The following is a 14,341-nucleotide window of genomic DNA, read 5'->3' as shown; positions in this document are numbered from 1 at the left end:
CTCCTAAACACCGTGCTGGCCTAGCACTCACTAAGTAGCCAAAAATAAATCGAAACCATCGTCCACCTGCCTCTGGCTCCCGAGCGCTAAAAGGACAGCACACAGAACATAGGACCATCCCCAACTCACTTTTCAAGCTCACATCTTGTGGTCTAGGAACTCCCTCCAGCGCATCATCGTCATCAGATGGTGAGCTCACAGAGAACGAGCCATTCCCGCCTCTACAAGTCACTAGACTCTTCAGAAAGTCTACACCACACTAACACAGCGCCAACTGTGTTTCATAGTCATTCGTATGCATCAGACCGCGCACATTTTAATTGAGATATTACTTACTGTACTTGACGTTACTGAGGTGACCCTAGAAGACAACGGTAATTAAAGGTATCCTAATGTCTTCTTAAAATGGCTTCCTTCAAGGAATTTGTTTCCTGGGGACAAAGCCAAACAGACCCTCTAAATTCATACTCTTTACATCATAAATAATAACCTGACCTGTCTTGCCAACTAATTTAAACAAACTGCTTCTTAATTTTAATTAAAATTTCTCCTTCATGGAGGCCCTTGGCATTTCTATTTGACACCCTTCTCTCTATCCGGCCTGTATATGTTCGTGCCTTCAAGGTCTCTGAGACTAAACTAGCTTCAAACTAAAATGTTCTTGGGTCTACTATCCTACCCGGCTACATTTCAGTAGGAAATGGCTTATAAGCATATTTCTACTCTTCTTCTGGAGGGAGCGGTGGGAAATGAGACAGGCTCTCTCACAGCAGAAACTGGAAGGGGGGGAGGAGGCAGGAAACTGATGTTAAAAAAGGATTTACCAATAAACTTGCTCAAAAAACATTAAGTTGCCCAAAAGTTAAATTTAGCCCAAGAGTCTTCCCTCTGCCAGGCAGTTTAGAGATGATCCTGGCTGACAGGTGTCATTGATCCCTGCACCTCTTCTCAGGAAGAGCAGAACCCCCCTGCCCAGGCAGCAGGCTGGCCCTGGGGAGCAGCTGCCTGGAGAAAGCATCCCTGGTCCAGCTGCCTGGAGAAAGCATCCCTGGTCCATCGCTAGAAAACGATGACGATGCTTCACATCACCAACCTTCCAGTTTGTCCAAACAACCAAAGCTTGGAATTTCATTCTGAGAAACAGGTTTAACTGCTCAAAGTGAAAGCTGGGGCCGGGAAACTCTACAAACCACCAGGGATTTCTGTTCGGGTCAGTTGTGCGTAGCCATTTCAAATCTTTTCCTATTGACCTCTACGTACTTGGAGAGACTGCTCTCTGAGAAGGCAGATTAATTCCACACTAGAACAAGCACGGAACTTCCATCTTCCCACCCCCATCTCCCAACTGCTGCAGTTAGGTGTCCAACACATTTCTGATTCCCCTATGAAAGGCTTTTGCTTAGAAACCCAAGGAGACCAGGAGGCAGACTGAACTTTGTGGTAAAAGTGTTAGAATCTATCTCTCTATGTTCAAAGCGTACAAAATGTAGCAGCATCCCAGACCTTGGCACAACTGACTCCCTGATGGAGTACAGTTCCTGCTGTAAAACTCAGCGCATAGACAGCACCACCTGCCAAAAACTAAAACAAAGGCCTCCCTCAAAGCCCGTAGTCCTGGGAAAGTCTCAAAAAGCACTAACCTTGCTTTTCAGCATCTGCAGTTCTGCTTCTGGCTAACTGTTGTTGTTCACGGAAGTGTGTCAGGCCAGGATATGGTTTTTGTGCTCACTCTGAGAAAGACTGAGGGCTGCACTGGGGTCCCAAACACCCACAGTCATGTGCCTACTATGAAGACTTTCTGTCGACTTAAACCAGTGTCTGTCTGAGCGGTCTTCTCTGGTGAAAACCCCACAACATGGAGTACTATTATGCTAGGACCACACACCACCATGGTGATTTTTAAGTTGCTTGTGGGTGTAAAATGGGATTCATATGAGATTGCAGGTGACCTCCTTCAGTTTTATCCATCAGTGCAGAAAGGACAGTCGTCTATCTGGACAACTATTCCAGAAAGGAGAGACTGCAGGAGAGACAGACATGAGACCCCCTACAGCTGCAAGAAATTCTTAATTCCCAAGCCCTCGCCCTTCTCCCACAAGAGTCAAAACCAGGTTTTTCCCTTGGCAGACACTTCAATTTCTTCTGGGAGGCTGCACTCCGTCTGCACTGATGTTACTCAGTTGAAGTTAGTCTGTTGAAGGTCTGTCTCCTAACCCTCTGCCTCTGAAACCTAACAGGAACAGCGACAAGGTCTACCAGCACCCCAAGCCTTTCGCCTCCTCTTGGTTTGCTGTTCTCTTTTTCTGAAAGCATGACTGTAGCTCTTCTAGGTGAGAATCTGATATTTCTGCTTGGAATACACACAGATCCGTTTGCAGTTTCTGGGAAAATACAAGCCAGTCTTTCCCCAAATGCTAACACTGCATCTGTCGTGTTTCAGGTTTTCCCAATAGACCAAAGCTGCAGGTCAGGGGCTCTTTGGAGCATAACTTAACTCCATGGCTATGTGCCCATCCACACTGCAATTGAAAAAAAAAAAAAAGATTAATCATAGCTACCTATTAAACTTAGAGGAGACAAGAACCCTATGTAGTCATCAGCCCTTTTATTTTTCTAATCAAAGCTTTAGACCATGCAGTCACTCCACCATTGTGTGACCCTGGGGGCTGTGAGGTGCCCCTTTCTTATGAATAATATTCCATCTTGCACAAAAAGCCCGAAAATATTACTGACATGGACTGGGCCGTTATCAGTTTTAATCTCTCTTGGCATCTCCATAAGGAAAACACAATATGGCATGTGAAGCTGATTTACCAGAAAGAGTTTTCCCATGTATAACATAGGAATAACTATCACTAGAGACATGAGCTCACCTTAACTTTCCCGAGTCGGGTAGATGAGTAACATCCATCTGTTGACTATGATTAACTTTAGTTCCTCTGGGGTTTAACTGTCCAGTCCACTCATTGAAGTTGAGGGTACAGAGGGGTTGGAAGAATGAGTTAGTTGTGAAGCTTGTCCTTTGGTAGTAGAAATTGGTTCTGTAACATCTTAGGAGGTTGATGTCATGGAGCATGTGACTCAACAGCTGTCTCAAGTACAGTAGATGCCCATTTATCAACCTCAAAATTATCTTTTTCTAGTTCTGTTAAATTAGAATGTTACCTCAGATGAGTGATTAAATAAAGGGGGTAGACTCTGGCTGGCCATTCGTGAAGACTGTGGAACAATTGTAATAACATTGGATTGGAGATAGTTTTGATCTGTGCTATTTCTATTCTTTGAGTAATACCCACCACATGTTGTGAATCAGAAAGGCTACTGAGGGGTTTGTTACGTTCAGGAGTATGTAACAGGTCTGCCTTTATTTCATTAGCTCTCTAACAATGACACTGAGACTTTCTTTAGTTAGGAAAACTTAGCCTTAGCTTAGGCTTGTTCCCAACTAGCTCTTAACACTTAAATTAACCCATTTATATTAACCTACATTTTGCCACATAACTTGTTACCTCTCCTCCGTAACCATATGTCCGACTTCCTCTGCTTCTGCCTGGCAAATCCCTGGCGTCTCCGACTCCTTCCCAGCGTTCCTACATCTCCCTGGAAGTTCCACCTGTCTTTCCTGCCTAGCTGTTGACCATTCTTACAGCTCTTTGTTAAGAAGGTGCCTTAGGCAGGTCAGGTTAAACAGAGACGCATCTTCACACATCATACAGAGACATTACCCCAACAGGAGTATAGGTGCTAGGTTACTTACAGGAGCAGAAATTCTGGAACTCAAAGACAGCTGCATCACCAAAGCCTACCATAGCACAGGTGACAGCTCACAAAGGCTGGGTAACCTGGGTAACCGGGGTAACCCGGGTACCAGTTACCCAGCCTTGGGCAGCCCAGCAGGATGGAGCCTGCCCCTTCCAAGTCCTCCAGCTGATTTAAGTCTATTCAAGGCGGCTCAGCTGATCTCGGCTTCTTGCTGTTAGCTGGTCTGGTCTGTCTTTGCAGATTGACTTGTTTACTCTTGGGAAGAGGGTCCTGATGAGACTTTGATTTCAGGGACTTTCAGAAAGCTTTACCTTCCTGTGCAAGGAGTGTCTCTACAGGAGGAGATGAATCCAGCCTTCACTTACAGCGATTTATGAAAAGGACAAAAAACTTTTAAAAATCTAATTTGATATTGAGGATATAAAGGAGTGATTTTTAAAACTTTTAAATATAAAACAATTAAATGCCAATTTTAAGGGACCTTAGAAGAACGAGGGAGGCCATGTGGTAAGGATCCCATAATTTGCATACTTGTATTAATGACTCATAAATTTTTTTTTTTTTTTTTGGTTTTTCAAGACAGGGTTTCTCTGTGGTTTTGGAGCCTGTCCTGGAACTAGCTCTTGTAGACCAGGCTGGTCTCAAACTCACAGAGATCTGCCTGCCTCTGCCTCCCGAGTGCTGGGATTAAAGGCGTGCCCCACCACCGCCCGGCTCATAAATTATTTAATAATCTCCTTTACCAGATTTTTTTCTTAATAGTAAATGTAGGTGTATTCCAGGGGATTATGTGTTGTGGCCAGATTATGACCCCAGAGAGAGATCACCAGAGAGGCCCAGACTGTAATAAGTATTTGTAACCCATATACTTTTTTTTCCCTGTGGAAACAAAAGCATGTTTAAACATAATGTATATTTTGAATTGACTTTAAAATCAACAGTTTTTAAAGTTAGAAGTTAGTAAATTGAAAACTTCTTATAAGCAGTATCAGGACAGGAAAGAGTTAAGTCGGGAAACTGCTGGCCAGCAGAAGAGACCTTGAGTGTTATCATACTGAAGAACTTGGCTCAGAAAAGAAAAGAGGGGGCAGCAGCAGTGGGCACAGAGAGTGTCCTTGGCTGTCAATGCTTTTTTAAAAAGTTTTTTAGTTAACTTTTTTGACCATGATCTCAGATTTTTTCTTTTACATTTGTAGTTTTTCAATTACAAGCAGTCAATTCCCTGCCACCTGCGTGCAGGTCCCTCTCTCCTGCCTAAGGCAAAGACTCTCAAGATACAGAGAGAGAACAAGGGAGAGAGGGCTGCCCTGTTCTGATGGAGCCAGCCTCTCTCAGTCACTAGCTCCATCGCCTGTCTTCTGAATAGGCATTCCTCTGCCCTCAGCTGGGTGCATGATGATTTTGCCACCGGCTCCATCTCAGGTGTCCTTGCTCCCTGGCCTCGGAACCCCCAGCTCCCACCCAGATCCTCTGCCATATTGCATTTCCCCGCAGTCTCAAGGCTCAGCTCTCAGCACCCAGTGTATTCTCTGCCATCAGACCTGGCTCAGCGCTAGGGATACAGACCCTAGATGGGCTGCTGTCAAGTCATCTGCACTTTACATTTCAGTTTTGTCTTTTTTTTTTTTTTTTTGTCCTCGTCAGTCCAGTCTTAAACATAATAAACAAAGAGACAACAGTTTTCTGGAACTCCAGGGGATCACCATGCACCCAATGTTGTGTCCCCAAAGACATTTCAAGTCACAGGCATGCACTCCCTACCCTCTCTGCGCCCAGTTCCTTTTGGGCGCTCTCCAAGATTTTCCCTCTCTCCTCTTCGTCTCTAATGGCTGAGGGGCAGGGGCAGGGGCTCCATAGGAGCCTCGAGGATAGAGGTCTAGAAAGAAAACACTGCAACAATTACCATAACATAACATAAAAGGACTTTGACAAATTTCTGGGACAAGACACATAGCAACATTTTCTCCCAAACAGCTGTCTCTGAGGTAGCTGTAAATGACCCAGGGCCAGTAGAATACCTGCCCCTGTCTAATGACCTGGGAGCAAAACTCCCTGTCTGAAAATGACCCGGAGCCAGAAAGGCCCCTGTCTGCAAATGAACCGGGAGTGGGAGAATTCCCATCCCTGTCTGGAAGTGGAAGACAAGGCATCCCTTGCTTCTCCAGGGTCTCTGTATAAGCGCGTCCACTTCAGAGAACACCTGTCAATACCAAAATCCCAAATCAGTTGACCGGTACAAAACCAAAGCAGCCATAGTCAGACAGACAAGACAAAATGACAGACACAAAAGACAAAGCGCTCTCTCTTACCGGTAGATGCTAATAAACCTCCGGACTTCCATCATCCTGCTGGAATCTCTGGGGTTCCCTGCCAACACACCAAATGTTGTGCCCAGATTACGACCCCCAGAGAGAGACCACCAGAGAGGCCCAGACTGTAATAAGCAAGGTTTAATCAGCATAATACAAACATGTTTGGATCTCATCTCCATCCCCGCTACAACAAGGTAGAGAGGAGTTGTATCTCCTCTGTGGGCTAAGCTTTTAAAGGCATAACTACAAAGAGAATCTTTAAAGATGCTTTGGCACGGGTACAAGGACTTTTGCTCCCTCCCATTCTGTTAAGTCAGCCTTTTCCTTGTTTTTAGAGCAAGGCCACTGTTGTTGAGTTAGGCCATCTTTATCAGCCTGTACCAGGTGGCTGGCTGGGCTGAGCTAAGTGACCTTGTGCTCGGAATCTCCTATAATAACCCTATCGGCCAGTTGTAGTGGTCAGGCAGCTGGCCACCATTTATCATTAGTTATGATTACAACAGGCCTTGGACCCAATAATCTTAAAAACGTTTGTTTTCTATTAATATTTCCAATTTGGGGCTGTTTTCTTAGCTTTTGGGGTCACAACTGTTCCCCAAAGCATCCAAAACCTTGATCTTTTTGGACACTAGAAGGATTTCTTTCCCCCTCATATATGGTAGAATTAAGAGTTGGACAAGTCTGACAAGATCTCCTGAGTAAACTGGGAGCATGGGGGCCATGGGAGAGAATTGAAGGGGAGGAGAGAGGAACAGAGAAAAATGTATAGCTCAATAAAATCAATAAAAAAAAAAAAGTTGGACAAGACTGAATCCGTGCAGAGCATAATAAGAACTTAAGAAGAAGAACTCCTCCTGTAAAATGTAAATAAATAACTCTGACCCGTGCTTTTGTTTTGTTGTGTGCCCTAGCTGGTGCCAATCCTTAGGAGCTCCGTTTCACTCCTGAGGGACGCAAGGACGACGATACCCAGTTAGAGTATCTGAGCATCACACTGAATCCTCCTTGGCGGCTTTTACTCTCTTCTCCGCTTCAACATACTATTTAGCGACGACACAAAGTGTTTCCTCACACGTCCTGAGTTTCCCCCGTTCTTGGGTACTTATTGGTCACAAGTCAATGTTGCGTCACCCCCAGTGTTTCTGGAGTTGCCGGGTGCCCTTCAGGCTCCAGTACAGACACCAATCACAAGCCACCATCAGCACCACTTGCTGTGTTCAGTTCGGCAAGAGTTCCCACTCGGAGCTCCTGGACAAGAAGAGCAATGATATAGGGCAAGCTTCACTTGGAGCCTCTAGGTTCCCTGTAGGGAGAAAAGGAAACAACTCTGTTCTGTAGTTTGGTGTATTTGAAGGGCAGAGGGGGATGCTGCAAGTATCAGTCCTTACCTAGAGTTTCAGAGGTCACGGGGGATCAGAGCTACCTCTCAAGAAGCACACCCAAAGGCAGTTTCTTTCTTTCTAAGCAGTTTCCTACAGAGAAAGCTGAATGCCAACGAGAGGATTAACTGGATCACAGATCTTTTTTTTTGTTTGTTTGTTTGTTTTTTTTTTTGGTTTTTCGAGACAGGGTTTCTCTGTGGTTTTGGAGCCTGTCCTGGAACTAGCTCTTGTAGACCAGGCTGGCCTCAAGCTCACAGAGATCTGCCTGCCTCTGCCCACAGGTCGCTCTTGAGTTTAGGTTTGCCCTTGATGAAAACTTTGTAGTCTACCTGCATAGCAACAGTGATTAATTAAATTTAGTGTGTTTTGCTTAACCAAATATAGTTAAAATGTCATCAACATGTAAGTAGTATAAAAACTATTCATAAAATTCTTTATTTCTTTTTTTAATAATAAGTCCTTAAGAGTTGATGTGGAATATAGACATAGACCACATCTCCATTTAATAACAAATTAAAATGGGAGGTAGTTGGTCTGTACGGATTCTACAAATTTTAAAACCAATACACGCCCTTTTTTGTTTGTCTTGTTTTGTTTTGTTTTTCGATACAGGTAGCTTTTGGAGCCTGTTCTGGAACTAGGCACACGCCTTTTTAATCTTAGCACTTGGGAGGCAGAGGCAGGCAGATCTCTGTGAGTTTGAGGCCAGCCTGGTCTACAAGAACTAGTTCCAGGACAGGCTCTACAACTACAGTGAAACCTTGTTTCGAGGGAAGGGGAAAAAAAAAAAAAGAAGAACATTCTCAGTGCTTCACACAGAAATACCAAACAAATTGAGAAGGCAATTTCCCTATGAAAGAAGAGGCTTCAGGGAGCTGGGTGTGGTTGCTCACCCCTTTAACCACAGCACTCAGGCGGAGGCAGGCAGCTCTCTGAGTATAGGTCAGCTCGAATGTAGACATCCTGATGTACAGTAAGTTCCAGGACAGCCAGGGCTACAGAGAGACAACAGAATCCCAGCCAGGCTAACTTTAGCACACTGGGGCAATAAGTTTACTAAAAAATAAACACCACCTGTGTTTTATCCTGGTGGTGACTGTGTATCATCCCATTGATAGGAGATGTCACAATCTGACATGATTGGCTAATTCATATTTAGCATAAAGGAAATGAAGGAAGAGGGAGGGGGCTGCCATTCTCGGTCATCAAGTTTCAGAAATGAAGCAAGACCTTTATATAAACAAAAGATTTACCAGGTAGAGGAGATTAAAAGGGTGAATGGGAGAATTAGGGAATATAGGCCCTTGGTAGGCTTGCCACCTTTGACAAAAAACAAAAGCAAAACCTTTCTCAAACAGTATACGGTGATGCATACCTGTCATCCCTGCAGCCCAGAGACAGAAACTCAAGGATGTCGGTCTGGACCACCTGGCAAGTTCCAAGCTAGCCAAGGAAATACTCTGATCCTATGTCCTAAAAAAATAAAATAAAATATTTAACTTAAAATCCTTAAGTGATATTTTGAAACTCATTTCTGCAATAACTAAACCACAACTAAGTAGACTATATAATTCTAACCTCTCTCTAAGCATAAATACACTAACTATTATATTTTAATTTGTTTCTCCAACACCTATGATGTTTTTGGTTTTTTGTTTTGGGGGTTTGCTTAGTTGGTTGATTTGAGATTTTGTTTTGTCTTGGTATTCACTAAATGGGCAAACGCTTTGGAATTACTATGAAACTTAGACTGTGTACAGACAGAGACAAAAGTGCAGAAGTTCAAGGTCACCCTTGGCTACAGAGTAAGTTTAAGGCTGCCTGGGCTACATGAAGCCTTCTATAAGACAAATAACTACTGCCGGGCGTTGGTGGCGCACGCCTTTAATCCCAGCACTCGGGAGGCAGAGGCAGGCGGATCTCTGTGAGTTTGAGACCAGCCTGGTCTACAAGAGCTAGTTCCAGGACAGGCTCCAAAGCCACAGAGAAACCCTGTCTCGAAAAAACCAAAAAAATAACTACTAGGACCTTAAGAATATTCAGCATTGGCAGGTAGTTCTTGCTATTTAAATTTTTTAAATCATTGTTTTCATAACCTATGTGTAATCCTCAGTCTTGTTTAACAAGACACAAAAATGAAGGAATGTGAACTCTTTAGCAATAGCAATTTGTTTAAAAATCAGAGATAGGTCAACTGTGCACATTGGCTTATTACCATAATCTAAGAATTTGGGCAGCTGAGGTGGCTTTGCCATCCTATCAAGGCCAATTTCAAATACCCAGTGAGTTCTGAATAGCCTGGGGTAAGAGATAGGGGTGCAGAGTGAGATCCAGTCAAAAACAAAACACCAAACTCACAAATACCAATGGCATTCTATCATCTTTAAAAATAGCTACCGGTGCCAGTCATGGTGCTGCACACCTTTAATCCCAGCACAAGGGAGGCAGGTGTGGACGGATCTCTGAAAGTTCAAGGCCAGCCTGAGCAGAGAGAGAGAGAGAGAGAGAGAGAGAGAGAGAGAGAGAGAGAGAGAGAGCGCAGCAGGATAGCCAGAGCTACATAGAGAGACGCTGTCTCAACAACAACGAAGTAGCTACTGGTCTCAGCCCTATCTCATTTCTAGAAACGTTGGATAAGCAGTCAGTTACAGTTCCCTGACTTTGTGCTCTTTCATGATCTTTATGGAGCAGCAGTGTGATTCTCTCCAACCTTCTATGATTACCTTTGTGCAATATATTTTGTAGTTCTAGGAGATTAGCCCATTTGTGTGTAAATATCTTCTTTACAATTGTTTGCCTCTGACCTAAACAGAGAACTCTCAGCAGAGGAATCTAAAATGGCTGAAAGACACTTAAGGAAATATTCAACATCCTTAGTCATCAGAGAAATGCAAATCAAAACAACTCCGAGATTCCCTCTTACACCTGTAAGAATGGCAAAGATCAAAAACAAAACACTGGAGAGTTTGTGGGGAAAAGGGAACACTTCTGCATTGGTGGTGGGAATGCAAGCTGGTACAGCCCCTTTGGATGGCAGTGCGGCTATTTCTCAGAAAATTAGGAAACAACCTTGATCATCCTTGGTCCAGGAATGCTACAAGAATGTCCTCTTTATTGTGTTCAGAGGCAGCTTATATAGAGATAGCCATGCTGTTATTCTTTCGGTCCCTGCCCTAGCCACGCCCACTCCTTTTAACCTCTGACCTCACCCACCATTGCTCTCTCTTCCTGCTTTTCTCTCCCGGTGTACACATGGGGCTTTGCCTCTCTCCTCCTCCTTCTCTCCCTCTCTTTGTTCTCTCTCTCTCCCTTTTTTTCTTTTCCTCGTTCTTAATAAACATCTATGGCTATTTCCTGTGTTTATATGTCTGTTACGGCTGCCACCGCCAGCGCAGCTCGTGCCCTCCCACTGGTGGAAAGCTATAGCCGCTTTTTCTCATGGCGGGCTCCGCCAGCCCACCCAGGGATATTTTTTAAGAATAACAAATGGTGCCGTGACTTGGATGATTCGTGCACCCCGGATTTCTACCTGAGGCCGGAGTTCTGCCGGGACTCTGAGTTCCCTCCCGGGGGAGAATCAGGACCTGAGTATCTTTTCTTCAACGACCACGTGTTCCATCTGCTGGATGCAGCTCCTCCAAACAACAAATCAACTAATCGTGAGTGCCCCCATCTCGGCCAGCTTAACCATCTCTTTTAACCCAAGGGATTGACTGTTGAGCTCCCGGCAACCCTTCACGGTTTTTAGGGATGGGGGGACCTCCAACCACGGGCTTTCAGGGCCTCGGTTGTTCCCTTCATTGGCATTCAATCCGGCTTGTCTCCTGTGCTAAGCCTGTGCCCACCCGCGCCTGGAGGCCCGGGGCCTCCAGTCCTTTCTCTTTTTCTTTTTTCATTCTTTTTCTTCCTTCTTTTCGTCGTAACTGCTGCTACAGTGCAGCACGCCGCTATGGTGCGGCCTGACCTAGGCTGGATCCCTCCTGCTTGCGAGTCGATTCAGCTAGGTTATAGCCCCCCCATGGAATCGGACGCCTTTTCATAGGGCCCGGGGGTTTGTGCCATCTGCATCTCGCCTTAACGGGGAGCCGTTCTCGTTGTTCTCGTGTTGAGGTGCCACGGTTTTTGCAGGTGTTTGCACGGCCTTGACCATGGAAGCCAAGCCATTCAGACCTATCACTCCGCCCTCATGCTTTAATGCCTTACACTTATCCATCTCTGTCCAAATAAATGGCCCAATTAAACTATACACAGCCGTTTTTCGGTTCCAGCCTTTTGCCCCTTCCCTGTGCGGCTTTTATTGTGGCATGGCAGGCTCTCTAACAGAGCAGACTACACGTGGCGGTCGCCATCTTGGCTGAAGGCCAGATAGGTCAGGTGACTTTTTCCGCCATCTTGGCTGAGGGCCAGACCACGTGACCACAATCTCCCAGTTTTACCCTGCCTCTTCACTCGGTTTTCACTAAACTCCTCATGCTAACTCTGTTAAATGTGTTTTGAGCAATGGTTAAATGCCTTTGACAGGGCCCATCAGAGGCGTCCACGTTGCCCAATTCTTGTTCACTCTTTCTACGTATAATAATTATTACATCTCACTTCAGACTACAAAACGTGAGTCTTATATTTTTAACTGCTATCTACCTTTAAGTCTCTTAAGCTGTTCTCTACCATTGTCAGTTCTGCCACTAACCTTATATTACAAGCAGTTTTTTCCCTCTATCTGCCTTTTTACAAGTGTAAATCTTACCTGTTGAGAGCCAGTGTGGTCCAGCTCAGACCCAACTTTCCAAACAAATTCTATACTATAGTTATACCTGATAAACAGCCCTCAACTGCTCAGAGATCTAGGGAATGTGATATTTAAGTATTTAATTATTAAAAACGTTTCACAACAACAAAAAAGAGACAGGTTGGCTCCTAGCAGCAGCTCTCTGCTCCCTCCAAAGAAGTCAGAAGACAGACACACGCAGAACAATGTCCTTCTGCATTTCGCTTTGACTGCAGAGCACTGACCATTGGGCAAACCTGCCTTTCATCTAAAGTAAAGACCTCTAGACGTGGACAGAATCACTGGAATCGACAGCCTAGCTGCTCAGGTCAAGGTAGGCCTGTCTTCCTACAGATTTCTTAGCCCACAGGATCTTCTGGAGCCTGGCAGGCCCTGCGCTAAACAGCAAAGTTCAAGTGCAACCTTCAGCTACCATGGAGGACCCAAAAAGAGTAGCTCTGGGTGCCAACCAAGTAAGTTCTCTGTCATTTTTTAATCAGTAACTCAAGTAAAATCTTATCCTTCTCAAAGATCTCTGACAGTTTGACAGCTGAGAGGTTTTGCAAGGTGACCTCACCAAACAAATTTCAAACCAAATTTATCTCTTATGCTACAGTCATTCAGTTTGACAGCTGAAAGGTTTTGCAAGGTGACCTCACCAAACAAATTTCAAACCAAATTTATCTCTTATGCTACAGTCATTATATGTCTAAAACTTCTGTTTTCACAAACCCAAAGAGTTCTCATGAGTTCCAGGGAGCTGAATTAAAGAATCCATCTTAAACAGGACAGATACCCTCAATCCCCTGGTCCTAAATTTTTTTTTTCCCCTTAATTTAACTTTTTCCTTGTTCTGCCAATACCTTAAACAGGATAAGAGATACCAGACATTTCCATGCCACAGACATCGGTCAGAAACAAAGAGACCAGCTATGCCAGGATGTTCCCAGCACCCAGCCTTCTCTTGCGCCCCCCCCCAAAGACGACGCCCACAATCAGCCGGAAGCAGTCTTGAGAATTCGCCGCCTCAATTCCTTCAAACTGGAGCGTCTAATTTGCTTTTTTATTAAAAGCAAGATGTGGGAATGTTATTCTTTTGGTCCCTGCCCTAGCCACGCCCACTCCTTTTAACCTCTGACCTCTGCCCCGCCATCGCTCTCTCCCTGTGTTCTCTCCCAGTGTACACACGGGCTTTGCCTCTCTCCTTCTCTCTCTCCCTCCTTCTCCTTTCTCTCTCTCTTCTCTCTCTCTCTCTCTCTCTCTCTCTCTCTCTCTCTCTGTCTTCCCCTTTCTTTCTTTCTCTCCTTGTTAATAAATTCTTATATGGCTATTTCCTGTGTTTATATGTCTGTTACTGTTGCCACCGCCAGCGCGCTTTTTCTCATGGCGGGCTCTGCCAGCCCGCCCAGGTATATTTTTTAAGAATAACACACGCCCCAGCCAAACCTACCAGAAATCACTCGCCTGCCTTCAAGAACTCCTGAGGGGCAGGTGCTCAGAGCAGCTGTAGGCACTCAAATCAGGAGAAAACAAGTTGTTGACAAGAAATTCAGGGTCTGGAGGTTCACGGCTCCCAACAAGGCATCAGTAGCCTTTTTTTTCCTACCATCTATCTATTTTAACCTGGAACTCAAGACATCCTCCTACCTCTGCCTCCCAGGTGCTAATATCAAAGGCATGTACCACTATGCCTCGCTTAAATTAAAATGTTAGTTCTTATGTTTACTGGGAAAACTGCTGTTCCTTCTTTGAGTCCTTAGTCTCATTAATACAAGAATTTAAAAACAGGTTCAGAAGGCCAAGGCCTTTATTAGAGTTTGAAAGACAAAAAGTACAGGCAAGCAATAGGAAAACCCGAGGAGTCTTGAGGAGAGGAAGAAAAAAAAACATACTGTTAGTTACCCATGGAGGTCAGAAACTGAAGGCCATGAAAACTGTGGTCAGGTTGGCTGAGCAACACACCAAAGTTCAGAGGACGCTAAAACCTAGACTCTTGTGTCTCAGGGGAAAGAACTGTACCAGGATGGTGGTTGAAAAATGAAGAGACAGCCGGGCGGTGGTGGCGCACGCCTTTAATCCCAGCACTCGGGAGGCAGAGGCAGGCGGATCTCTGTGAGTTC

This window comes from Microtus ochrogaster, chromosome 16 (assembly GCF_000317375.1).
Source record: "Microtus ochrogaster isolate Prairie Vole_2 chromosome 16, MicOch1.0, whole genome shotgun sequence".
Taxonomy (NCBI): domain Eukaryota; kingdom Metazoa; phylum Chordata; class Mammalia; order Rodentia; family Cricetidae; genus Microtus; species Microtus ochrogaster.
The sequence above is the reverse complement of the archived record's forward strand: the minus strand, read 5'-3'. Positions refer to the sequence as shown.